Source organism: Corvus kubaryi, unplaced genomic scaffold, assembly GCF_017639235.1.
Source record: "Corvus kubaryi isolate FWS band 111438036 unplaced genomic scaffold, C.kubaryi_AGA036_p1.0 split1-65, whole genome shotgun sequence".
Classification (NCBI taxonomy): domain Eukaryota; kingdom Metazoa; phylum Chordata; class Aves; order Passeriformes; family Corvidae; genus Corvus; species Corvus kubaryi.
Genome location: NW_024582080.1, coordinates 1,828,742 through 1,851,796, shown reverse-complemented (window position 1 = coordinate 1,851,796; position 23,055 = coordinate 1,828,742). Strand labels below are relative to the sequence as shown.

The following is a 23,055-nucleotide window of genomic DNA, read 5'->3' as shown; positions in this document are numbered from 1 at the left end:
ATGTAACCTGCAAGTAGAATATGACTGACCTCACAGACCAGAGTTCACAGTTGTTCAAAACTGACACACTATATATCCAGCGTCAGAGGCCAAATGAACATATACTTGGAAAAATCCTCAATTTTCCAGTAAATACAACTGTTATGCATATTAGCCCAGGAAGCAGTCTAAGAAAAAGCCTAGGTATGGGCTTGCAATTCATAGGTTTAGTTGTTAGAGTCCAATATCTCTCCAATGTCTTCTCCCCAGTCAGTTTACTTTGGCATTCCAAAAGGTTTTTACCTTATTATGTCTTGGGTATACCATGTAGAACAAGATGGCAGTTCTTATCCAATTTTTAGTACCAAAGGTGCATGCCACAGAAACACCATCAGTAGAAGACAACAATTGCTGGGCCAGGTGAGCTAAAACTAAAATCTGCTCTTTTGCTTCTATGCCAGCCTTCCCAGTACAGACCAGTACAACGTGGGAAACTGGGGCAAACTGAAGCAGCAAAGACGTTACTACTTTAAAGTCTCATCTGGTGGATAAATACTTGTGAATGAAGTTTTGCTTTTTTTTTTTCTCAGTATCTGGGTGATGAACTTGACATATTGCAGGATGCTGTTTTCATGTGTACTGAGTACAGCTTTGTGATTGTTCATAATTTGTTAAAAATTAAATCCAAGCTATCTCAAATCAAGATACGACTCACTCATAAGCTCAAGTCACCAAGAATAAGAAGCAACCTTTAAACATTTAGATCTAAATATTTTCAGTCTCCAGGAAGAGCCACCCAAGATCCCACTAGAAATAAATACATGCTGAGGTGGAAGGGATGATACTGGAAACTAAAAGGAGTGTGTTAAAAAATCAAATTAAATAGTTAGACATTATTCTTAAAAATGAGAGAATAGTAACGGATTGGAATCCTGCAATACCAATTTTCCAGTAAAACTTCTTTGTTGCTCATAATTTAAAATAAACAAGGCTAATGACATTTGGGTTTTGCTAGCTTGATGAAATACAGCCATCTCAATGAAGGTTTTATTTTCTTTCTCTTCTTTCCCAGAAAAGCTTTAATATCTACTTGTATGAAAGCATGTATTTAGATACCACTGGGAATACAGTTTACTTTGGGTTCTGATTTTCATATTCTACTTGAAGCTAAGTTAGGTCCTATTTTTGCTGAAAACCCATCATCATGAACCGTTGAGCTCTGAGACTTTCCATCCCAATCCTTCTTCAGTGAGGGTATTCTACAACAGGTTTCCTCAAACGCTGTGTCACAGGTAACTAACACCTTTAATTGCAAGTAGTTTCACTGCTGCAGATTTGAATTTGAGGTAAATTGGATTCCAAAGGATCCATTTATATTAGAACCTGTTTGTAAATTCCAGTGAACAAGCCCTTAAAGGTAAGCTCTAAGCTGATGAATTGGCCAAAGTCCCTTCAAAACGGCAGCCCTCGATAACATGTTCCTCCACTCATTGTTTTTGAAGGAAAGCTCCAGGTTTTTGTCTCAGAGACACTCACTCATGCTCATAGTACTACTCATAGTAGTACTACTCATAGTAGTCAGTATTTGATATTTCTCATTTATTGCTACAGTTCTATCTCTTTCAGTTCCTTCTTGGGAACCCTGATTTTCCTGTTAGCCCTTTGCTTTGAGGTTGTTCCTTGTTTTCCCTTAATTATTTGATTTATCAGCTGAACTGGTTCAAAAAAATCACTCTATAAAATAGTCCCAAAACAGACAGACATAGGCTTGAAGAAAATATAGAATCAAGGAATGGGAAGAACACACTGAAAATAGCTCATCCTCTGTAGGTCCTGGGAACATCACTGTGTGCTGCACTCCGGTGCACATGAGACAGTGCTAGTTCTCAACCCTTAAAAGGCAGGTGGTCATTTCTGATGAAAAGTGACACCCTCGCAAGAATTCGGAGCAAACCCTTTGCTATCGACAGCAAGCGTGTTGTTACCGAATTTGCAGTACGACTGTAGAGATGGCTTAGCCAAAGGGAAGATGGGAGATGGGGAAGGGCAAGGGGCCTCTTCCCCCCATCCTGGGACCCAGGTGACCCCTTCACCCCGCTGCCTACCCAGCTGATTACTGGCATTGCACCCACAATCAAACTCCTCGTGCCTTCTGCCTCCACAAAGGCGCCCTGTATTAATGTCCACGCTGTCTCTCTCCTGTAATTACACACTGCCAAGGTGAATAGAACAGACTCTTTTAAAAATAGATTCTGTATTTTAAGCAGCAATATGAGTGCTTTTGAAAAGGAAAAATACAAGGCATAAAAGCTTCCCAAAATAGCAGCGTGCGGCTTGCCCTGGCTGTGCTCAGGTGCAGCTATGCATTACTCCAGCTTTTTGATAACATCCTGTCTCTTGTGCTGAAGTTACCAAGGGGTTGTGAGGGCGGTACTAAATCAGAAATGTGTAGTGGATAGGACTGGTCCAATCTCAACAGCAGCCAGAAGGGAATGGAATATAAATCATGCTAAGTTAAAATAGCCATCCCAATTGCAAAACAGTCATGGTGTTTTCTTTAAGGGGGAAAAGAAAACAGCGTCCTTAAAAGGTGCCAGATTGGCAGGGAGGGATAATAAAAAAACTTCTGACTGTGCAAGTTTCTCCTGCCCCTACGCTATGGTGCCTCTGCTCTGCCAAGCGCAGAGGAAGGTCAGGGCAGAAGGCTCGGCACTCCTAGACAAAAGGAGCAGCATCAGAAGGCTCACATATCCACCTGTAGCTCCCTTGCCCTGGATCTCCCATCCTGGTGAAACAGTGCAGTTGCTGTGAAATCAGCCCTTAATTTGTACTGAAAGTGAGTCACACCACCAAGACTCAAGAGATGGCAGAGGCAGCTCTGTCAGGCTCCTTGCAGGCAGACGGGGGGCAGTGCATTGCCTCTGCTAGGTCTGCCCACAGTGGTGCCAGACACAGGCTTTGTTTTCCTGCTATAGAGAGACCCATCCCTAGGGAACAAAACAGAAACCACAAGTTCACTGAAGGCCAAACAACAGCATGTCATCAATTGCTGGCTTTGGCCACAGGTGAACTGAAGATCTGGAGATGCCCTGCTCCTCCGGAGAGGATCAGTGGGGGCTGGTGCTGCCAGGCAGCTTTGCCAGCTGCTCAGCACAGCATAAGCCCAGGGCTTTCACCCAGGGGATTTGCCCATTTTGGGTGAGGAATATGGAATGCATGGCAGTTGCTAGATGACATTTCTAATGGTAGTTAATAAGCTGGTTTTCTGGTTCCTGATTTCCTGCCACAAATCAGAGATTGGTTCTCAGACCAAACGAACTCATTCTTCTTTATGCAGGAGATCTGATGACTGATTCATAAATAATGGCTTCGGGTCGGCAGAAATGAGATAAATTGCTTTCATTAAAATTCACATAAAACAGCAGCATAGTCCCTGTTTGCCACCAGATTGAACAAATGTGCCAACATGCACGTTTTTCATTTTGCAGCCACTGATATTATGAAGTTGTTCCTGGACCTAATAGTTTTGAATGTTCATTTTTTAAAGTAATTAATATAAAGAGTGACGCTGGAAAAAATTGCCTCACCCTCCATAAAGTTATTTGCAAGCTGTAGGCATCAATACTCGTTTGTGTGGCTATTTTTTTTTAATACTGAGAAATGCACAGTTTGAACTTTTTCAAGTGAGGAAATGCTTCCAACATCTTTCTGGAAGCTCAGAGGAAATACGCTTAGGTGATTCCATTTTATTAATATAATAGTGCTGCACTCTGCATGAATCTGTACCTGCTGTGTTAGAAAAAGGCTTTGCAGTTACAAACTGTAGAACTAACTACATGAGGGGCTTGGGGGATTTATTTTTTCCACAGCAACAGAAACTTTACAAGAAATTATTAAAAACTCCACCATTCTCAGAGGTATATGTCTCAGGAGATATCTTCAAAATGCAATGTTTTTAGAAAACAGACAGTGAGAGAGAACTACAGGCTTGAAGTGGGGCTTATCTGTCCCATGGATGTTTCCCAAAGACTGAGCTGCTCAAACCATGTTTCCCTTTAAGACCATCAGAGAGAAAGAGGCACTCCAGATTCAGTCCATCCTATAGCAGCCATCTAAGCTGGGTCAGATAAACCATTCCTATTGCTCCCCACTGACCCCATGCAGAGCCTTTGGGAAAAAGTTTCAGCTTAGAGGTTCACATACCCAAATTATGCCACAGGAATCACTTTCTAAAAGGGACATTTTATTCCTCCAGAAGTTGAGCTATGCTGAGAATTCATACTGGAATAATATAAAATAGGTCAGTGGGGGTGGTAGTGCTGAATTACCAGAAACGGACATTAGGAGCTCTGGCACTCCAGCCATGACTCCCAGATTTTGGCCCGCCAATCATGGAGCGCCTCCAGCACCTGGACCAGGGCACCACCACTGCCACTCTGCCTTCAGTGGAAATTTTGTCTACCAGAACGCATGGAGACTAAGAAAAAATGTTGAGGGTTGGCAGCAGGCCTGGGTCTAAAATCTGAGTGTGTGGAAGAAAAAGGCAGCTGTCTGTAACAGCCAGCTGTAGGAATCTGTTTGATGGGTCAGGTTGGCATCTCTGAGTAAAACAAAAGATGGAAGAAAGCCGTTTGTATCTTCTCCAAGGAAGCCTTTATAAAAGTGGCTTCTTCATAAATGCAGAGCAAGTTGGTAGATAATATCAATTTTATGTTAAGGTTCAAAAATAAAAGCTGGGCCATCAGAAACATCGTGAAACTTCAGCCTACCACTGAGTGACAACTGCATGAAACAGACCCAGAGCAGTGGAAAATTTTAAGCCATAAATTAGCCTCGAAACTAGTAGGCCATATTGGTTTTATTCTGGGGGAGGTTATTTATTAACTCATCTGTCTAAACATATGGATCTTGACAAATGAAAGCTGCAGGGAGGATCTGCTCCTGTCCTGCAGTTGAAAACAATTAAAATTAAATTACTGCAAATATTCCTGTTACCCTCTCTTAAATGGCAAAGTACCACAGGAGCTGTTGCTCTCTATCAGTTCAGCTCACAAGGGGCCTATTTCCTGAAGCTAAAATGGAAAGAATTTTTAGTCTGAAACTTTTTTTTCAGTTAGTTACTGCTCACTTTTACTGAAAGGAGATAAATAAGTTAAGTTTTTGTTCTCTGTCATGTATCCTAACACTCCCATGTGCTGGACACCTGCAAAAGCTAGCAAAGCCAGCTTGTTTTCTTAGTGCAATTTATTTGACCTTTTAATATATTTGAGTAAGGATTTTATATCTAAGGCAACTTTACAGAACAGATTTGAAAGGTGACCTTCAAAGGAAACATCAAAATCTTTCTGAAAAAGGAAGCTTTGGAAATATATGTGAAAAAGGCTGCTTTTCAGCTAAGCTCCTGACTCAGGACTCCCTGGCTTTTTGGCACAGGGACATACAGAGCAGTGAGTTCACCTTGCCTACAGCAGACCTACAAGGGCTATCATACAATACCAAAGGGCCCAAGAAAGGTTTTGGATGACCAGTTCCAGAGTTTCCCTAACAAATGTCTTCTGTCTGCTGGCTGAGGCAGTCACTCAGCACTGGTTTTGATATTAACCTGCATTTTAATCCTTCACTGCAAATCGTTTTTGCTTTTATAAAGCTGGGATTGTCTAGGTCAAATGGAGCTCTTTTAGGGAGGGATAGGAGCAGACAGAGGCAAAGGGGAATGTTTTCTTTTAGTCATTGTATAAATGTGCACTCCCTTACAGTACTCACAAACCTGTGCTGGCCCAGGTCAGTGGCAGGCAAAAGGCTGCCCCTGCCATAGGCAAGGTCCTACAGCCAGCAGCACAATACATCCTTAGGGAAAAACTGGCTCCACTTGGCTTTTATTTTCAGCAGACAAGGGGTTCCATGAGCTTCAACATACAGTGTTAGTTTGACTGCATTAAGGAATGTGTTTGTCCCATGCAGAGCATTTCCCCATCACAGGGAGATATTGGAGCAGCACTTTCCATGCTGCAGGCCATGCCACCTCTGGGGGATGAGGAAGCCTTCAGAATTTGTTATGGTGTGCAATGGCAGAGCTGTCGAGTTCACCTGCTTCACTGGTGATCTCATTCACATCACAGATGAGGCACACTGCATGGAAGTGATGCTTCAGCAAGGGCTGCTGTCATAAAGTCCCTTCAGGAGCCACTGGGAGCTCTCCAGAGACGTCTGGATATAAAATTTCCCTGAGGTCCTATCCTTGCCTGACAGGGTAGAGGGAGTTAAATTGTTTGAGGACAGATACAAAAGGTCTGTCTGGCAGAAATAAAATTTTTTAAAAATTAATTGTTGAGGCCTGGGAAAGTAGGTGCCCTTTAATACTGAGCAGGTGCAATTGCTATCTAGGGCTTCTTGCCAAGAAAGCTTGCAGTGGTATTTATTGGTTACACACATTTATCTCAAACCTGAAGATCTTTCACACTAAATCAGAGAACATTCATAATTAGGAAATTTCTGCTTAGAAAATCATGCCTAGAATGCTTGTGGAGCAGTATTTTTCCATCACTTCTTTCTGTTGTTCTTTCAGAATAGCATTGAGTTAGGAACATCTGTAGTCATATGGCTTTACAAAGAGAGGGACAACAATTTGAGAAAGACTTACATGAAGCTCACCAGTGTTTGAAGACCATCATTGAGAAACTCATTTGTTCATTGGCAATTTTTCCCTGCTCTGAGACAAATCCTGCAAAATCCCCTGGCAATGTGAAAGAGCAGGCTGCTTGCCCAAGGAATGAGCAAAGCTTACGAGCTGTAACAGTCCTATAAAAAGAACAGATATCTTGAAAGGTGAATCCTGCAAATTTCACTGGAGCGAGAGCTCCTGCTGACTTTACATCAGTGAAGATTTCCCAGAGGAAATGGTGCTCCTGCAAAGTAGTGAATAGCCTTCTCATATCAAACTCATACTGAAATCATATTATTAGGAGCTGGGAATGCCTCCATAAGTTGGTCTAGAGGAACAAGAATTCATTCTTAAATAATAAGGTCTCAAAATGAAATGTGGAGGCTGAGAAGACAACCATCAGAAATCTCTCTGCTTTCATCAGAGCTCAGGAAAATGTGTTTGCAAGTAATTATTATGGAGTGAACACTTGAGAGAGAGAAGATAGAGTGCTTAAGTTTGGACTCTTTCATGAGAAGGTATACAGCCTGATAATGTTGCAAATAAAGACTACTAGATCTTTACTGAATTTTACCATAATAAGCCAATTAACCAGTGGAGAGGTGTAAGTGCAGTATCTTCTGTTGAGAAAAGGAGAAAAAAAAAAAAAAAAGAAGAAAAATTTGTGGGTCCAGTGGGATCAATCACTTTAAAGCAATAAAAGGTCTTGGTAGATGATCCAGTGGAGGTGAATGGAAAGCAAAGCAAAAGAGGCATTAACACGGTGAAGTGAAGGTATTTATAATCCGAGGTGAAACATTTGTGAAGATTGCTTTGCAGAGCTTTCTCAGCCCCATGACTGTGCAGCAGACAGCATAAAACTCTGCTCTTCTACTGCCAAATCAGGATGGTTTATGAAGTCACTTACTTCTGTCAAACAGCTGCAGCTGTAATGCTGAGAAGAGGCATTCCCCCACCCCTTTTTGCAATAAGATTTAATGTCTGTGTGATTGCTAAGCAGGAATAATGTCTTGTTAAACCTTTTTTTTTTTTTCCTAAGGAATAAATTAAGCTCCTTTTAACTGTGACTTGGGTAGTAGGTGAGGGAATTTTGTAGACTATGAGATAGAAAAGTATCTCTTTCCATTGGCCAGAGGAGTAAATTTCCACATGTGACTTTTAATTTTTTTATTTTTTAAAATTTGTTAACGTGTGATCAGGATCATCATCAGCTGAATACTTTCCGAATGTGGTTCCATACTCTGATAGATTTGCCATATTTTATGTTCACACTTTAAATGTTACACTGGTGTCATTCTCACAACTACAATTAAGGCTACCTCAAAAAACTTACTCACTGGTTCTTGGTGTGAATGCAGACAGCTGCCCTGGGTTGAAATTTTGCATGGGATGTCCTAGCTTAGGAATTATTTGAAAATAGGGAAAAATGCCATGAAGGTCCAGCCAGCACTAGATACCTGCTTTCTTTTTTTCTTTTAAGCATGACTCCGTCCCTCCAGGGAAGAGGGAAAAGAGCTCTGTTGGGAGCACAACATAGTGGTGTTTGCTGAATGTTGTGATCTCCAGGGCAACGCCGAGCATAACAGCAGGCAGCAAATAAACAGAGGGAATGCACACAAAGGTGTTATACACATTCCTACACAGGTCCTAGTGAGTGTGCACCTACTGTTGTTGGCACAACTCTTGGCAGAGAAGGGACAGAAAGTTGAAGAAGTCCTAGGGAATGAGTCTTTTGGCTATTTTTCTAAGGTTATCCTCTCAGAGGAGAGACACGTGGGCAGCAGAGAGGCCGGGGGAGGAAACCTGTGAGAAGGCAGCTGCAGCTGCAGCCCTGAGATTGCCCTGCTTTGCAGAGCACAAAGTGGTGCCACTATCCCCTCACACTTTGGTGTGACAGCCACCCACCGGAGCCCAGACCCGTTACCTGACTGCAAGGGGCTCTTTTGTTATTTCCCACCATTTAGACTTTTTATAGTTGTTTCGATTAGTTGATTCAAACTGCTCTCGTACACAAAAACACCCTATTACAGGGCCAGAGTTCCAGTTTCTTCAGCAATGCATTAGCCTCAAGCACAAATGGTTTTTTCTCCAGTTTCATTAAAAAGTCATTTAAAAGAAAGACCTCCCCAAAGAATCTCTATACTCCTCACTTGTTGGGAGCTCAGTGTGCTGAAATCCTGGTATGAAGATCAATAGCAAGAACCCATCGACATCACCAGGACCAGCATCTGATCTATGCTGTTCAGGTCAAATCTCACCTCATGACTGCTGATAACAGGGTTGGCATTGAAAAGAAACAAACAAACCAACCAACCCCTGGCGGATTTGAACTCTGTCAGGTCACATGCATGTGTACAGAAAATTAATGACCAAATTGCAGAGAAGTATTTGGCAGATAATTTTCTCCTCAAGCTAATTAGAAACCAGCAAGTCCAGCCACAGTTCCACCAAACTGGACAGGTTCCCTTCTGGATGGCTCAAGGCTTGCAGAGATTCCTAGCTGAAGAAATACGAGGCCCAGAGACCTGGGGGAAATGTAGGTCTTCTGAATATCACTCTTCATGTTTTTTTACAAGAACTAGTGTTTACGCTGAAAATTTCCAGAACTCTTTCTTTCCCAAACATTCCCACTTAAAATGAATGTTTTGATTCATGGTCATTTAAAAAGAAAATATTGTTAAATTCTTTGAAATTCTGGCTAGAAATTCAAGAATCCCTTGGGAGACTTCATCTTGCATCAGAGTATACAGCACAGGTTTTCAATTCCTCTCCTTGTCCTCAAGATGACGGTGCAATGGAATGGGAGGGCAATGGGTTCTCAGGCCCTGAGTCTGCAAACACTTTGGGTACGGTTTCATGACTCAAAGTGCTCACAATACTGTGGTTTAATAAGTTACCACCCATCAGCTGAGCTGTGGAAACTGCTTGTGCACATACAATTAGCTCACCCTAATTGCAAGTTGTGCAACTCACCCCCTTTCAGGAGATCTGTGCAGCTGCACATTTATCTCAAGTTACTCCTTGGCATGTTTGCTGCTCAAGGTCCCGTTTCATCATGCCTTAATTGAGATGAAGTGTGCTAGAAGATGCGAGCATCGGACGTGCCCCTGAGGTGCGGATTCACAGCTCTCCCAGCCTCGTGGCCTCGGCAGGCTGGCAGTCCCCCACCAGGGTGAGCAACCCTCGAGCCAGGGTGTGAGCTACTCTCTGCAGTGCGTTGTGTTTGCCATGCAGCCAGTGAAAATCAGAGCAGCAGAGAGAACAACCTATATTCTGCCTCCCTGCCTTTGACATGTGCAAAGGAACCTGCTGCCCAGAAGCAGCTGCCCTCTCTCAGTGGTGACTGTCACCAGCTCAAGTGCCACACACAGTGCTGCCACACCTGAAAAAGCTCAGTTTTTAATGATAGGATATTCCACTTTGGGTTCAGAAAGAGAACAAACACTGCTTGCACCTCTGTGATTTCATATACCCACCCCAACATCCTGCACCGAAGCATCTTTGATTCAGAGCTCTCTGTATGCATCTTTCTGTTGTGCTTTCCAAATAACACCACCCAATTTAGCACAACTGCTGTGCATATGATCCACAAAATCAGCCTGTTTGCTTGGGTTATGTATTTACATCTCTTGCTACCAAGCATTTGATGAAACAGCTTCCTCCTCCTTACCAGTCCTTTTGGGCTTGGATGACTCAAATCCTTACTCATGTGAGCAGTCCTTGCTTGAACATACACTCTGTTGTTTCAGCTGGCTCTTCCTACAGTAGCATCTAAAAGATCAGGATGTTTCCCACCAGCGTGCAAGGTTTCAAACACAAGATATGCTTGCTACAGCAGGGAACTAGTGAATAAAAACTGAACCAGCAAGGAAACCCTGCGCATGAATGTATCAACAATTCTATCTGATAAAAGTATTCTCCTATTGTATTCTGCACATGAGGCTCAGCTTAACAAATGGGGCAAAGTAGCCCAGCAAAATAAAAAACTTATGTAGCAATGCAACAAAAATCTACACATACACTCTTTTCATGGCATGTATAGAACTACTTGAATTTTGTTTTCAAAATCTAAGATGAAATTTGAAAATCGAAAAAATAAATTAGAAAAAAAGTTAATGATTTTTCCTTAGGTATTTTTTCTAAATAAATCTCATGCTAACTACTCTACATTTTATTTTAGCTGCTTGGAATAGTTTGAGATTTAGATCAGAAAAGAAGTCTGGAACACTTTTTTCCAGAAGGTGATGGTTTTGCTCTGACCAGTCCTACCATTTAGGTAACCTTTCCACATCCCTGTAGCACATTTTATCTGTCGTTTACCTTTGAGCAGCACACCTGCATTCATGCATCCCTGCTCCGAGATTGCTTAGCCTTTCAAATTCCTGACCAGCTCCAAAGAAGCACAGCTGCTTGTTTGTCAAACATTAGAGTGTATTTCCTTCACAGCCAACTTAAAATACTCAGTGCCAGGCTAAATGTGCAATATCTGTCGGACCACCACAGCTAGAAATTGAGTATTTTTAACAATTTTAAGATGAATATCCCATGGCTTAGGAGTGACCATCACTTTGAACCTCTCCAGACAATTCAGAGGTTGCTTCATTTGTGTTTAGTTATGTGCAAACGTGCACATGCTAAGAAAATGTCACGCAAAGCATCTAAAACTTCCCTAGAAAAACTGATTTTATAATTGCCACCACGGAATGCTCCGGTTTCTTTCTTAGTTGTGTTTGTGGTCATTACAGAAGGTCAGTGTGCAGTGAGCGCTGTTATGGCAGTGGCATCAAACACACAAAGTAAAGAAATAGTTGTCAGAGTTTGATTTTTTGCCAGTCCATCAATACGCTCCCTTTTGCCCAGGCACAATGTGAAAGTTTTTCATTCCAGACTCTGTCCGAAAGCTCCTGCCCCAGTGTGTACGCAGGACTGAGAGCGTTCCCCGAACTAGCATCCATCCCTGTGATCTGCAGTGCCGCGCGTAGCTCCGTGTTTGCCGCCCGCGGTGCCGCACGGCCGCTCTGCGGCGGAGGAGTTGCGGCACACAGAGGTGGCACTGAGGGAAGCTGCCCTCGGTGGGCCCAGCCACAGGGCACCCCAGCTGCCACAGCCCCTCGTCATCCCTGCCACGGGCAAGACGAGGCCAGGCCTGGGCTCAGCCTCCGGATGGGAACGGACAACCCCGGACGGCTTGAGACAGGATTACTCGGGCGTTTACCAACTTCTCACGTTGCTGCCCAGCTCTGCACGTGGTGGTGCGTTACTTCAATGCCTGGTGTAACTTTGTTTCCCCAGAAGAAAACCCGCAGGAATTGGTGAGGAATCCCGGCCACCGTCCTCCAGGAGCCCCGCGGGTGCCTCTGGCGCCGGGCTGCGGAGACAGGCGCAGCCCCCGGGGTGACGGACTGGGGCTGCATCGATGTCTATCAGTCCTCCCCATCGCGGCTCCGCTCCGGAGCGGCCCCGGAGCGCCGCGTCCCAACTCGTCCCGGAGTCTCCCGAGTTCCCAGAGCGCTGCGGGCGGGGCGCGGGGGCTGCGCGGAGCCACCCTGCCCGCGGCCGTCCAGAGGGTGGCGCTGGCGAGTCGCCACCGAGCGCGGCGGGGCTGCGCGGGAGCGGAACGGGAACGGGAGCGGGAACGGAACGGGAGCGGGAACGGGAGCGGGAACGGGAACGGGAGCGGGAGCGGGAGCCGGGTCTGGCCCGGCGGCCCCGCCGTGGGTGGCCAGAGGCTGCGGAGAGGGTGAGAAACGGCGCGGAGCGGGCGCGGGGAGGGAGGAACGAAAAGGTGGGAGGAATTAAAAGTGGAAAAAGTGATGCTGCCGTGGGGGCTGCGGAGGGCTGGGCCGCGGGGGCATGGGATGGGGCGGGGGAGGAGAGGAGGGGAAGGGAAAGAGGAGGCAGGGAAAGGAGGATAAGAAGGGAAAATAAATAAATAAACAAAAGGAAGAAACTTCTCTGCGCGTTTTCCTCCCCAGCTTTTTCAGAAGATCAAAATAATTAACTATCGCTATTTTTTATCGCTATTAAATTTCCACCCACTTCCACGCTATCTGCAGGGATTGAAAGAGCAGGAATTCAAACGCCACGGGAAGGCTGTTTTCAAATACAACGTTTGCTGCACTCCCCAAAGCGCTGGAAATCTACAGCTGTGGCAAGGCATAGACTTCTTCTTTTGAATCACACTGTTACTTTGGTGATACCACAAGTGCAACTCTGCCTTCACTAGTGGTAACATGTACCAGTATAGCACCTACCTCTCCCGAGGAGTCAAAAATTACAGCAGAGGAGAGGAGCCTTACAGCTGGTGCAAAGCTAGACTTACCTGTTGGACTGTCCCACTTACACTGTGCCATGATGTCCAACAGGTACATTTTGTGTTCAGAGTCACACTAATAGGCTCAATACTTGCCAGCAGCATGAGACTACACAAAATAGAGTATCATTGGGCATTCCTCATTTTAATGGCAGTTCTGGAAATGCTGAAAGCTTTCTGCATAAAACCAGATGAGGGAAAGATGCTTAGTGCTACAATAATAGTCTTTAACCCAACTTTACTAGCTTGGGTTTTGGTTTTTTTTTTTCAGGAAATCATGTTTTCCAGCTTTTGCTTTCCTGTGCATTGTCCCTTGGAAGACTGTTAATATTGCAGTGTCTGAGCCCTGAGTTTTGTTTGGCCCCTGCCATTGCACACCAGTGAGGGTGGCCGCAGTACTGCCAGGAGACACAGCAACACCCACCTGCACGTGAAGGAAAACTACAATAGACTCTTTCCAAAAGAATCTGCTAATCATTTTTGTGTTACCTTTTCAAATAACTGCTGGTGATTCAGGCTTGACATGGCTCCCATAATCTTCACACATAATTAAGCAATTTATACCTTTTATCTGTGGGTAGACACTGCTGTCAACACTCAGGCCTGTTCTGGAAACTGCTGAATTGCTTTCTTTGGGAAAAAGAACTAACAAACAACAACTACCTCTTGCTTTCTGTAACCTTTGATTAAATAAACTTAAATAACAAGACTGTACTGTAGGGAAATTTGCTTGTGTGGGCCATTGCTTTTGAAGCTGATGTGACAGCTTGTTGCACGACTCTACGCATTCTTCCATTTCACTGTGACAAATGCAAGAGATGAGTGGAACTAGAAGTTCTTCATTTTTGTTACTCTAAATTGGTAAAACACAGCGCTGTTGGCTCTGATGTTACACTGACATCAGTGTTTCACACCTCAGCAGTCTTAAAGTGGCCATAGTGTCTTCAGGATGGGCTGAGGAGCCCCAGAGTGGACTCCATACAAACCCAGAGTCTTGCTGGCACCCCTCTTACTGCAGCATCAATGTTAGAGGGAGCAGGGAGAAGTCTTGCTGCCTCCACAGGTTACCATTTGCCTGTGTTAACAGGATATTCTGAGTAATACATGTGCTGTCTTCAGTTTTCTGAACTTTTTTTGCATGGACAGGGTTGTCCCAAATATATGTATCATCAAGGAGCCCTGCAAGGGCCCCAGGACATCTGGACTCTGAGAGAGAAATAGGAAACTTGTGCTGGGGGTGAAACAGGCTGCAGTGTCAAACCAGACATTTAAAAGAGATCCAGACTCTGCAACACATGGACATAAATTAAACTGGGAAAAAAAAATAATGTTAGACTCATGGAATCCTCAGTTAGAGGTGAAAAACACTCTTTGTTCTTCTCTTCCCCACAGTGAAATAGGATGATTTCTTTCATAACTGCACTGTCCAAACCACTTTTTAGGTTCATGGCTTATTTCCATTACTTTAGCAAAGGTGTGTGTCATTCTGCATGTAATATTTGAAATAGGGGGGACTTGGTAGCACATTCCAGGTTAGCTAGTCCATAACCACACAGAATACTATCATGAAAGAACAACTCCTCAGTCTCATGCAAAGGGAGGAGAAATTGAATACAGTTAAGAAAATACAGATGTAACCCAGTTATTGGGAGGATTTTTCCAGTTGTTGGATGTTGCAGATGGTGGAGGAGTCCCTCCAGAAAATATTGGTTCATTCTTCATCCTGGCACATGCTGAACTCATCTGCACAAAGCTAAAGGAGACACTAGAATTAAGTCAAGGAATCAAACCGTTTTTCATAGAAAATTCATAGACCATTTTTAGGTATTTCTCGCCCTTTTTTTTTTTTTTTCTTTTTAAATGAGAAAAGCAGTTATGTTAAAAACATCATGGGGAGTAATTCTGAACTGGCAGAGAGATGGGATAGATGATTGAATAGATTCTTTCCATCTCCGCATTTTGTGATCTATGAACTCACCTTTGGGAAACTTTTCTCATTTCAGATGGAGTTTCACTCCCCCAGGGTTGTCTGAAGAAGGTGAGATATTTAACCTAAGCAGCATTAACACTACCACTGTGTTTTGGCTTTAAAAGCTAGCAAGATGTCTCAGCCCAAAGAAGCCATCACAGCGTGACTCTTCTCTTGTTTGCTTTCTTCCTGGAGGTCTCTCCACAATACTTTCTGCTGGTGCTTCACACTGTAAGCCAGAGGTACTGACAGCTGGACGTGCTGCAGAGCACATCCATCCTGAGATGTGCTGCACCAAGTCCCCTGTGGCTTCCTTTTGCATCCCGGCTTGTTCCTCACAGGGAGAAAGATTACATGAGGGACACCAATGAAATATGGTGTCCAGCACAATTTTTAACAAAAACTCATCTTTCTTCCCTGCAGGGGCTGGTCCCCTTGCCAAGGACTGTCGAGGTATGTGTAAGCCCTGAGAAGTCCTGCAGCTCTGTGCTGCTTCCAACACCAGGTTGGTGCTTAGTGAGCATGGCAGTGTCCTCAGCCAGTAATCCCATTTAATGGGGCTCATTATAATGCACAGGAACTGGGTGACAAGAATTCAAGTAATTCTTTTTAACTGAGGAATCTGCAGAGAAGTTCACATGGGATCTAATGACTCACAATACAGTGTTTCTTCAGAGAGCAAACAGCAAATTAGAGGAGAGCCTTCAAAAATGAAAGGTGTGGAGGAGAAGACTGGAGTCACCAAAAGCAGTCCAAAGCACTTGATCAAGCACCTGGGAAGAGTGAGAATAGTTTGTAGGAGTGGCAGTCTGTGCACATGTGGTGATGTATTGCCAGGCTTGCAAAAGGATCAGGGACATCTCCAGCTGTAGAGCAACTGATTTTCCTGGCTTCATTCGCATGCAAACTATCTCTGTCACAGTACCCAAGCGTTGCTTCACCTAGGTTGCTTTCTTCTGGGTGGTTGATTTTACTCCAAGAAACTGCGTTTATAGCCAAAAGCCTGGGATCGGGAGTAATGTTTAATTTAGTTTACAGTCCAGGGGATGTAAGGAGGAAGTAGTGTGAGTATCAGTTCAGGAAAAAAACCAATACCCTGGAAAAAGAGACATAAGAGGACATTCACCCATTTCAGCTAGAACATGGTGCTAAGAGGACAGCGTCAGACTGATCTCCAGTGGTCTACAGGTTTTCTTTATAATCTTATTAAACTTTCCAAATTAGAGACAGTGCAAACTTATGTAAATAACAGTATGTAATACATAACTATTTTTGGTGTAAAAATGACTCCTGTGGCCAAGAAACAATTAATATTTGAAAAAGAAAAACCTCAGAAAAGTCTCATTGCATTTATATTTCTTTTCAGACTTGAGCTTTGTGGCTTGGAGAATGGATACACTGGCCTTTTGCTGGTGTGCTCTTCAGCTCTTGCCACAGGCATCTGAGTGCAAGGGAGCTCAGTTGTCCTCCCCAGACCCCGACACATGCAGACTCCTGTGATCAGGAGCCTATGCTGGTCTTGCCACAGATTTCCTGTGCGGTCTTGGATAGGAAGGTGTCTGTGTGCCTCAGTTTTTCCATCTGTAAAATAAGAGCGATGTTACATTGCTTCACCAGTGCAGCTAAATTTCTGCTTTAAAAGCACTCTGTGACCTTTGGGTGAATGGTGGTAATGAGCTGTTTGCCTTATTTATAAGTATCATTTGCTGTGATATAAATTTTTTTTTGTATTGTTCATACTGTGTTTATTTTGTGCAAGTGAATACAGTCCCAATGAAAGCAGGAGACCGAGTATTTTGCTTTCCCATGTAACTCAACCAGCATTCCCAAATTCTGATCTCTAACACCTCTGCTATTGCAGTCTTGGGCCTCTCTTGAGCAGAAACTGCTGATCATGCCAAATTCTCTGGTGTTTTGTAATGTGGGCTAACATGCGCCGAGGTTTGGATGAGACCAGTAGACTCATTTTCACTTAGGGCCTGCGGCAGCACTGAAGCTGGAGAGAACAGAAGTGAAAGGTCAGTGTTTCCCTTCCCTGAACCACACAACTCCTGTTTTAAGGCAAATAAAAATATCATGTGACTCTTATGGTTTTTTAAATTTTTTTTGACAGCTGTAGTGCCTTTCTTCCAACTTTACACGAAGAGGACATTTAGATGTTATTACTTTTGTATATTTGCATTGTTCCTTACTTGGAAGATTTGTTTGAAATAAAAATAACTGTAGACCTACTACTTCTCTAATTTTTCTAATTTTGTGTGTCTCAGTTTATGTGTAGAGTGTTAGCCAATATTTAGCTGGCTTTCTGGAATAAAGTTGGTGAATATGACCATGCACTTTGAGAAAATAAGGTCTGAATAGACATGGACAAACAATTAAGTTACCGCAACCTAAGGAGTGTCTCTAGAGAATAATTGAAGTGAGCACTTAGCTTGGGTGAGCTGGGATCATGTGCACAATAAATTACTATGGCTTGGAAGATGACGAATAAATTGTTAAATTACAATAAATTGAAAATTTACCATGTCCATGTCCTTCAGGACATGGCAGTATCCCCTTTCCACTTCCAAAGGATGGTTTCAGCTGCTTTTCTGGGCTTCCTCTGGAGTCAATCAGAGAGGCACACACAAGCAAAGAGATGACCCCACTTATTTTGTGCATTCTGTTTTGGAATGGTAGAAATCAAACACTTTGATGGCTAAAGTTGGTCAGATGAATCTTACATAAAATACTTAAAATGGTATTATTATCAGAACCCTTTCTTTTCTTGAAGGGGTGTAGCCATTGAATGATAGAATCCCAGAATGCTTTGGGTTGGAAGGGAAAAAGAAAAAAAATAGTTTTGTGTTTTCCACTGGGACTTCTGCTACAGGTACTCACATTACCATGAGAAATGTGAAGCTGCAGAAGAAGGAAAACTAGCTGTTGTGAAACTTTGAATTTATTTAACTGAAATCAGGAGTGCAAGCTAAGCGTTGTATCAGAAACTAACCTACTACATTATAGTCTGCCTGCCACTGCTCTTATTCTTGGTGGCTAGGGTTTTTCATGGAAACAGAAATACATAAGTTATTGTTATCCTGGGCATAACAGCTCACCCTACAATAGTTGCATTTTGATTGAAATGAGTTTTTGACCTGGCAGAGTTTATAATGAGCCAAATTTGAGCAGTTACAGTCCCAGGTCCCTTGAGCACCTTACAGGGAGAGAGCAGAAGAACTTGATGGTGACCAAGCAGCTGGCCAGGAAAGCCCTGCTGGTGGAGTCCTCTGCACTTGCTCTTCATCAAACCTCAACAAAAGTTTACAGAGAACAAGCAAATGGAGGCGTTTTCAGCCACTGGGAGCTGGCAGAAGGGTGTTTAACCCCTCGTGTGCCGACACAAGCCCAGAGGTCAACGCTGAAACCCCTCTGGAAGGCAGCACTCGGTGCCCAACACACAATGAAAAAGGGGTACAGCTCCTCACCCAAAAGGGGGCTGTATCCTTCTGTCACTGTTAAGCAGGAATGCAGGCGAAGGCAAAGAAGTAAAGAGAGGGGACTCTCCGTATGTGTTCCATGTGAAATCACAGGGACGAAGAGGCCAATTGGTGGGAGCGTCCAGAGACCTTAAACTGAGTACAGAATAGGTGGGGAAAGGGATCTCAGCTAATGGGATAGAGACAAGCAGGTGGGATTGACAGGAAGGGAACCAATGGGAACAACACATAGGAGGGACTCAGGGAAGGATCCAATGGGGCGTCGAGGAACAAGGAACTTTCTAGAACTAATACATATTAAAGAAGGAAAATGAATATACATAACTGCATACATAAAACGGAGAGACAAAATATTAACCAATCAGGGGAAAACATGCAAAAGACAGAATAAGGGACTCATGGGTTCTCACCATGGCTGAAAGTTACATGCTAAACTTGGGTTGCTAACCAGCACAGCAGGTTGTCTTGAGTTCTCGTCAGGAGAAAGAGTAGTTGTAGCTGCCTGCGCCACTACAAGCAAACAGTCCCTTCCCTACTCAACATAGTCCATTTGCATGTGATAAAGAATTAGGTGGATTCATTTTCTGCTGTAATTGAGGAAGAAAAGGATATCAGGATATACTGTCTGCTGTATGTGTGATATGCATAATGGCATAATTGGAAAAGGGGCTCCATGTTTCTCCTCCTTTCTGGAAATAAGTTGCTGTAAAAGTATAACCAAAGGCAATAAAAGTGTCAGTTGGGAAAAAAGAAAGAAAGAAAGAAAACGGAAGTTCTTTAGTAAAGACACTAAAGCAAACAAGCAGGCATGGATTTATCAGTGTGAGAGGAAGAAAAGGAAAGAACAGGAATAAAATAGAGGGGAGAACACAGAAAGAAAATATGGCACTTGTCTGCTAGGAGAAGGATTCTTTTTCCAGAGATTAAGGGAATCACTTTGTCTCCTACCATTTTTTTTCTTAAGAAAAATGAAGTGGCAAAACCAACAGAACTTCTCCAGAAGCAGGCTTAGTGGAAACTGAGGTGAAATCTCTGTGGGCTGCAATGGAAGTGTCCATTGGTGAGGAGGAGGAGGAAGAGTCAGCAATCCAGCATGCTGGAAGGGGAGGCAAGCCTGACAGATGGCACTTTGACAGGCATGGCCATGTGGAAAAGCCCGGAACAAGCAGTCATGAAAGGAGCTCAGATCCACTGACCTCTGTGATCAGGCCGTGTATCAGAAGCTAAAGTGAGTCCACTAACAAAACCTCATTACATGTTTGCTAAAATTTTGCTGAAGGCATTTTAAAATTCAGCTAATGAAAAAGCTACATGCTCTTTTCCAGACTTGCCCAGGAGGAAGTTTCTCTGTCCCAGAGCTCTCTTCAGAGATACTGGGGGTAGCTCAAAGTATCACTACAGAACTGTCATCTATGGGGTGCTTCGATTTTTTTGTCCACTTTGATAGGTTTGTGTGAAATTCAGTGTGGTGCTCTCACTGAAAGTACCCTTTCTTTATTGTTTCCCTACAAGAACCGCTACTTGTGTACCACGTCAGTGAGGGAACATGGCAGTTCTCAACTACAACTACAAATCACTTATTAGACATGAACAGTAGTTTGGGTTAAATTTACTTGGAACAAGTTATTTACGAAAATGTTTATCATCAATACAAAAAGAAGGCTGGATAATTCTAATACACATGAACACCTTAATTATTTCAAAGCTTCTAACATACATTTAAATTTGTTATCTCTTCTGGTTTATATCCTCGTTTTGGTTGACACACCTATATGTAATATTTAAATCTTCTATCAGTACAGTTTCTCATATTTTATGTTATTTTTATTCTATTCTTCAAAATTACCTTTAATAAACCCCCAAATTTTGGTACCACTGAAATTATCAAAAATATGTTTATGAGCTCTATCTCTTTAAGAGCAAATATAAAATCAAACTGGATTTTTTTTTACTGTGAGCCATTTTCAACTTCTAAATGAACAAGGAACAGTTTGAAGAAATTTTTGAAGTATTGTCAGAAATATCTTCTTACTTAAAACAAATCCATATCACATCAGCCTTAAACTTTACAAAAATATTCTCCTTTGCCAAGAGACCACATGTGAAGCTTCAGGTGGGAAAAAATTAGGCTTACAGAAGAAGAAGAAAAAAATATTGGGTCTTCCAATAAAAATCAACATGGAACTGCTACTGTAGTTCCATTATAAAGACTCATAAAAACATTTCCAGTTGCTCTCTAGTAGGTCTCATTTCCATAAGCAAAATCCCTCTTTATTTCTTCCACAGTTTCTTATAGGTCTTTAAGGAGCTATGAAAAGTCTGTTGCCAACAGGGAATTTCTTGCAGAAATAAAGTGTCTTAGGAAACATTTTTTTATAGATCTGGAAACATATTAATGATTAAAGGCCTGATCCTTCAGAGCTGAGTGTTTGCACTTTCCATTGGCTTCTGTGTGAATTACAGATGCTGGGCATCTTTTCATATCAGATATAATATCTACATACCTCAAGTGTTAGATGATTGTACCAGGCTTGTCAGAAACCTTAGTGCTTTGCCTTCTGAACCACACAACACAACAGAGGTTCTCATATTGAAACCCAAGAGTTTCAAATTCAGGATTCAGGTCCTTGAGATCATGGGACAGACTTAAAATTTGTGAGCTTTTTCAGTTTTTATGTGAATCATAATTTTGAAAATTTTTTTAAGTATGTTTCTTGCCTTTTAGGTTTTCCCTGCAGAAATCCAGGCTGGAAATGCACTTTTCTTGAGAATAGAATGGTTTACCTGCTATCACCTGTCTCCTGCAGCTGGGGCTAAAGAAAGATGACAAACATTTAGAGTTGCACTACAGGCCTCAATGTGGCTAACTCATTGTCCCTCTTGCAGGTCTGGTGACGTGCTCCTGCCTGTCTGTCCCGGCACAGCCCTGTCCTTTCTCAACACTTAGCTGGGGACACAGAATCAGAGCAGAAAAAAAAAATCTGTGGGAGGCAGAGCTGCAGCTGCTGGAGGAGCTTATTTTATCTGTCAGCAACTGTACATGAACCCTCTCTACTGCAGGATAAAATCTGACAGAGAGGCATAAGTCCTGACAGAGAAAGTTTTATGTACATTAAAGTCCCCATCAACCTGTCAATGCATAAATGGCCATGTGCAATGTAAGTGGTGATTAAAAGTGATCCAAAAGAAAGCATTTAAAAACCAAATGAACCAATCCACTACACCAGATCTACACTGAAGCTTCTTGATAACTTAAACTGTTTTTAAGTCAGAGATCAGCAACAGAAGGCCTGACTGCCAAAAGGCATTTTAGACATTCAGCAGATTTCCTATTAAAATGTAAGATAAGAAACCATCAAAATATAAGTGAAAAAGACCCCAGTCAGCTGTATAAAATTTCTTAAGGAATCAAGGAAAGTGTGTCCCATTTGTGGGACTGCTCCAGGGCCTTCTCCCTCTCCTTCAGCTTTTGTGTTTTTGTGTTTATGGCAAAACCAGTTTGGAGTTGGAATGGCTGCATTCAGCCTACAGTCCAATAGCAGCTCCTCTTGGAAAGATATTTATTATTCCTGCTGCCTTTAATTGCCTGGTTAATCTGTGTAACCAAGGACTGTAATCCATGTAATCCCATGGCCCTTTCACTTGTCCTTTATTGACCAGACAGGTATTTGTTATGCTGCTGCTTGTGTTCTTCCCTCCACACAGCCTGTCAGCTCTTCACACATGAGGATTTCCCACCACACTCAGTGTTTGTACAGAGCTGGCACAACGGGCCTGAAGCTTCCAAGGGCTACCAGCTAAAACAAACAAATACCCCTGAAGCCACCCTAGTAATTTGCTGAGGTTTATTTGCCTGTTTATACCATTGAAGCTGGCAAAGGCCAAGGGGATGAGAAGAAAAATGATACTTTGCTTAAAAAAAGAAAGAAAAAGAATATAGAAGACAAAAGTGTTGTAAGGAGCCAAGCTCCATCCTTTTCATAGTGCTCTCTGACCTCAGGGTAGTCACCTTCTGGGAAGGTACCAGAAAAAACCTCTAATTTTTTGAAGATGAAAAATCAACTTTATGTATTTGGTAAGACAATGGCAATTAAGTCAGTCATATTTCCTTAGAACCTTTCCATCAATATAAGACACTGATTTAACACTCAGATAATATTGCAGTTGTGGGTCAAAAATGTAATTCTTCATTCTCCTGCATTTGCATACCACTGAGGTTAACAGATGTACCTACTCCAGTGATATGTCCATATGATGTCTGTTCTAGGCCTACACACAGAATAAATGACTGAGGATATTTGTCAAGCTGCCCCTGGGAGTGGCCTCATACTTTTGGATAAGCTTCAGATAAAAGTCTAAACATCTGGATACTTATAAAAATCATCCAGAGCTCCTGGATGTCAAGTCTTTTCTCTCATTCATTTGGACTGAAATTGTCAGTGGGCACGGAAGTGTTGTAATGTGAGGAGTAATCAGCCAGTGGACAGAAATAGGAATCAGATGTCTTTCAAATAAAACTCACCTCTCCACCAGCAATCCTCCAGCGAATCTCCCACACCTGTGGATGAGGGTTACACTGCTGTAACTGCCATTCAGAACTCTTTTAATGCTGGATGTATTTTTTAAAAGACAGCTCTTGCAGCTTATAAAGCAA

General features: G+C 42.8%; 1 long non-coding RNA gene across 1 annotated transcript; it reads left to right on the top strand.

Moving 5' to 3' along the window:
* The first annotated feature begins 12,265 nt into the window (after positions 1-12,265).
* LOC121658001 lies at positions 12,266-17,153 on the top strand. Its single transcript, XR_006013819.1, has 2 exons — positions 12,266-12,380; positions 12,697-17,153. It is a non-coding gene; the product is annotated as an uncharacterized LOC121658001 (long non-coding RNA).
* Positions 17,154-23,055: the final 5,902 nt, after the last annotated feature.